This window comes from Pteropus medius, unplaced genomic scaffold (genome assembly GCF_902729225.1).
Source record: "Pteropus medius unplaced genomic scaffold, Ma_sr-lr_union100, whole genome shotgun sequence".
Taxonomy (NCBI): Eukaryota; Metazoa; Chordata; class Mammalia; order Chiroptera; family Pteropodidae; genus Pteropus; species Pteropus medius.
This window is the reverse complement of record NW_024345601.1, coordinates 16962127-16967606: the sequence shown is the minus strand read 5'-3', so window position 1 is coordinate 16967606 and position 5480 is coordinate 16962127. Positions and strand designations below refer to the sequence as shown.

The following is a 5480-nucleotide window of genomic DNA, read 5'->3' as shown; positions in this document are numbered from 1 at the left end:
TTTATTTATTAAATTTATTATGGTGACATTGATTAACAAAATCCAATAAGTTTCAAGTGTACAATTCAACGATAAGTCATGTAGGTATATTGCATTGTGTGTTCACCACCCATAGTTAGATTTCTTCCTGTCACCCCATATTTGACCCCTTTTACCCTATCTACATCCCCCCACCCTCTGGTAACCACTAGTCTATTGTCCATGTCCATGAGTTTCTGTTTGTTTGCCATGTTCGTTTGTCGCTTTTAGATTTATATCCCACATATAAGTGATATCATGTGGCTTTCAACTTTTTCTGTCTGGCTCATTTCGCTTAGCATGATTATCTCAAGGTCCACCCATGTTGTCACAAATGACAGTATTTTATCTCTTCTTATGGCTGAGTAATATTCCATTGTATGTATGTATCATAGCTTCTTTACCAGTCATCTATCGTAGGACACTTCGGTTGCTTCCATGTCCTGGCCACCGTGAATAACGCTGCTATGAACATCAGTGTGCATATATCTTTTCAGATAAATGTTTTCAAGTCTTTGAGATAAATACTCAGTAGAGGGATTGCCAGATCATATGGCAGATCAATTCTCAGTTTTTTGAGGAATCTCCATACTGTTTTCCATAGCGGTTTGTACCAATTTGCAGTCCCACCAGCAGTGTATGAGGGTTCCTATTTCTCCACATCCTCTCCAACACTTGTTATTATTTGTTCTGTTGATAGTAGCTACTCTAACAGGTGTGAGATGGTATCTCATTATGGTTTTCATTCACATTTCCCTAATAGCTGGTGAAGTTGAGCATCCTTTTATATGTTTGTTGGCTATTTGTATGTCTTCTTGAGAGAAGTGCTGTTCGGGTCCTCTCTCCATTTTTTAATTGAATTGTTTGATTTTTTGTTGTTGTTATTGAGTTGTATAAGTTCTTTGTATATTTTGGATGGTAGGCCATTATTGGAGGCGTTGCTTGCAAATATATTTTCCTATTTGGATGGTTGTCTCTTTGCACTGTTGATGGTTTCTTTTGCTGTGCAGAAGCTTTATGTTTTTACTCTATCAATAATAACAGAAGGAGAAAATACATTAAGTGCCTAGTTTGTACTAATCTAGGTCATAATAATATCAAAAATGTAAATTTATAATATTTTAAACACCCAAACAACTCTATCATTCTTTGGGTACATAAAGCTTCTTTCGGCAGGTAACAGCATTATATTAAAAATTGGTTTGGAGTCCTCTGAAACATTGCTCCTATTTCTTTGAGTATTTCCACCTATGAAATGCAAGACATAAATCTACTGCAGTTTGCATGAAGGACATCTAACATAATAACTGTGTGTCTGAAAGGGATAGCCATATGCAGGAGAGCATGTAAGGAAAACAGAGAGGAGTATATTAGATCTGATGCTCAAGCCTGCCTCAAATTATTCTGCCTCAAGCACTTATCCCTTATACATGTAAAGCCTGCCTTACTTAACTCAGAATAATCATATTAAGAACACAGAAGGTAATGGCTCTTCTGGCTATTTGCAAAGACCAAAGATAAGCCTCGAGTGCATATTTTAATAGTATAATATAAAATACAGTGAAGGAGAGTGCTCAGGTGGGACTTTTATCAATTTTGTAAAAAGTGGTAATAAGCTAAAGCTTAATAACAATGTGCCAAAAAGGATGATGTCTTAGCAAAAAAAAAAAAAAAAAAATGGCATCCATGCTAGTAGTTTAGTCCAAAGGCAATTCATGAAAATTTGAGCAATTTTCTTCTTGCCAAAAAAACTTGCTTTGCTGTCAAAATGTTTTCTTATAGGAAAAAACTTTTATTATCAAGATAGTTTATGTATATTGATATTTCATATATTACATATTTCTCTTTTGATTCTCCATTATAAATATCTTTCTAAAACTTTTGAGATACAATTCACATACCACACAATTCACCAATTTAAAGTACACAATTCAACATCTTTTAGAATATTCGGTCATGTATCAATCACCACAATCAATTTTAGAACATATTTATTATCCCAAAAAGAAACCCCCATCCCTTAGCCATCACCCCACCATCTTCCTATCCCGTCAAGCTCTAGGCAAACACCAATCGACTTTCTATCTCTATAGATTTGCCTCTTCTGGACATCTGATATAAATCTGTGGTGTTTTGTGACTGGCTTCTTTCTCTTAGTATATGTTTTTAAGGATCGTCTACGTTGCAGCAGGTATCAGTACTTTGTTTCTTTTTATCAAAGAATAATATCCCATTACATGGATATACCACATTTTATTTATCTGCGCATCAGTTGATGGGCATTTGGGTGGTTTTCACTTTGGGAATATTATGAATAATGCCGCTATGAACATTCATATATAAGTTTTTGTAAGGACATATGTTTCATTTCTCTTGCATCTGTCAATAGGTGGAAGTGAAATTGCTATATCATATGGTAACTCTGTGTTTAACCATTTGAGAAACTGCCAAGTCTGGCAGTTTCACCAAAGCAGCTGCATCATTTTATATTCCCATCAGAAGTGTATGAGGGTTCCAATTTCTCTACATCTTTGTCGATACTTGTTATTATCTTTTTGATTACTGTCATCCTAGTGGGTATGAAGTGGTATCTCATGGTTATTTTCGTTTGCATTTCTCTAATGACTAATTATGTTGAACATCTTTTTGTGTGCTTATTGGTCATTTGTATATCTCCTTTGGATAAATATTCAGGTCATCTGTCCATTTTTAATTGGGTTATTTGTCTTTTTATTATTGAGTTGTAACAGATAGATGTTTTTAAAATAATTTTTTTCTATTATAGTTGGCATACTATATTATATTAGTTTCAGGTGTACATAGTGATTAGACATCTATATAACTTAAAGTGATCACCTGAGAAGTCTAGTACCCATCGGACACCATATATAGTTATTACAATATTATCAACTACATTCCTTATGCTATACTTTACATTCCCACAACTATTTTGTAACCACCAATTTGTACTTCTTAATCCCTTCCTCTTTTTCACCCACCCCCTACACTCCCCTCTCGTCTGGCAACCCTCAAAATGTTATCTGTATCTATGAGTTTATTTCTGTTTTATTTTGATCTTTAGATTCCACATGTAAGTGAAATCATATGGTATTTGTCTTTCTCTGTCTGACTTTCTCCACTCAGTTCAGTACCCTCTATGTCCATCCACATTGTTGCAGATGGCAGTATTTCATTCATTCTTTTTTTATTTTTCTATGGCTGAATAATATTCCATTTTATATATGTACCACTTCTTCTTTATCCATTCATCCATTGATGGACACCCAGGTTACCTCCATAACAGATATTTATTTTTAAAAGGAAACTCAATGTGTTAAAACACAAACTAACAATTTAATAAATGTAAACTGGTTATCTGCTATATGTAATTTAGGGCAATACACAAAAGCAAGGAAAAGATGCATCAAGAAGCTTACTAAAAGGGGTATGGGGGAAAATCCAGTAGTAGAGGAAAATTATATCAGGTTAGAAAATCAGAAAGAGCTTCATGGAAAAGTTGGTATTTGTAAACTTTTAAAGTGGGCATAATTTTGAAAGACAGAGATGGGAGAGGGCCTTTCAGACAGAGAGAACAGCATGAGAGGTGACACAATGGCACTGGTGTTCAAGTCATGATAGGATAACAGCAAGTATTTGTTTAGCTGGAGAATGGGATGAGTAAAAAGCTTCATAATAAGGCTGGAAAAGGTTAAAGAGAAACATGTTTTTGAGGCTTAACTACCAGGTTGAGGGGTCTGTGTTCAAATCCCTAAATCAGTGGGTTCTCAACTGGGAGTAATTTGGCCCTCATGAGATACCTGGCAATGTCTGGAGATATTTATGGTTGTCATAACTACTGGCATTATTATTAGTGAGTAGAGGCCAGCAGTGATGGAAAATATCATCCAACACATTCCAATCCGTCCTACAACAAAGAATTATTGGCCCCAAATGTCAATAGTACCAAGGTGAGCCCCATGATTACTCCCAACTTACCCCTTTGAGAGAGTTTTCATGCTGCAGCACACAGAGAATGACCCCTGGAAGAACCCAGTGACTCTTCCACTCCCGCCCTCACTGAGTTAAGGAGATGGAGCTGAAACTCTAGGAGGTCAAGATAGCTAGATTTTATAATACAGAATACAGAAGAGAACTGCACAGAGAGATGTGCAGAGGGGTCCCCCTTTGAAAATCCAGCTGAGTACTGATAAGCACATACATATGAGGAAGCTACTCAAGTTTAAGCCAGGAGAAAGAGCCATCTGAAAGGGTTAGAAGAAACAATGCCTCGTGTTCACATAGGGTAGAGAATAGTGCCTATTACCACCAGCCAGCCTGGAAAACCTCATGATTCTAACATCTGTATTTCAATTGATAGATTTGCTTCCTCTTTAGCATGATTTATATTTTCCTGCTTCTTAGTTTGTGGTAATTTTTGACTGTGAATTTTACCAGGATAGACCATATTTTGGGCCATAAAACATATCTAAGCAAATTTAAAGGAATAGAACTCATATAAAGTATGTTCTCAGACCACAGAGGAATTAAACTAGAAATCAATAATAGAAAGAAAACTAGAAAATCCTGATATTTGGACATTGAAGAAGACAATTCTGAAAAGACTAATCAAGTCTATGGCCATGCCACTCTCTGAATGTGCCCGATCTTGTCTGATCTCGGAAGCCAAGCAGGGTCAGGCTTGGTTAGTACTTGGATGGGAGACCACCTAAGAATACCAGGTGCTGTAGGCAGTAAAAATTAAATTAACTTAAATTAAAATAAAAAGACTAATCATACCAAGTGTTTGTGATGTATAGAACTAGAACTCTCATATACCACTGATGGGAATATAAAATAGTACAACCATCTTGGAAAATAATTTCAGTTTCTTAAAATGTTAGACATAGACCTAACCCGTGATCTAGCCATTCCACTCCCAAATATTTACCCAAGAGAAATGAAAGCATATGTCTGTGTAATGACGCATACATGAATATTCATAGCAGCTTTATTTATAATTGTCAAAATTTGGAAACAATCCAAATATTTCTTCAATAGGTATATGGGTAAACAATTGTAGTATATCCATACAATGTAATACTCGTCAATAATAAAGAAGAATGAACTATTGATGAATGCTACAGTCTGAGTAAATCTCAAAATAATTCCTGACAAAAATGCAAATTAATCTATAGTGTGACAAAAAGTAAATTAGTAGTTGCCTGGAGATGTTGGCGGGGGAAGGAAGTAGTGATTACACCAGGAAACTTTTGGGAGTAATGAATATGAAATATATTCATTATCTTGATTGTGGCAGTGGTTACATAGTATATATACATCAAAACTTATCAAATAGTATACTTAAAAATGTGGTTTATTATGTCAATTATACCTCAAGAAAGCTGTTTTTTAAGTGTATGTAATGCAAAGATTAGGGGAAAATTTAATTTATATAATATAAG

At 35.1% G+C, this 5480-nt stretch overlaps 1 pseudogene; it reads left to right on the top strand.

The window, feature by feature from the left end:
- The first annotated feature begins 4648 nt into the window (after positions 1-4648).
- On the top strand, positions 4649-4769 carry LOC120612026 (uncharacterized; annotated as a pseudogene).
- The last annotated feature ends 711 nt before the right edge of the window (positions 4770-5480 follow it).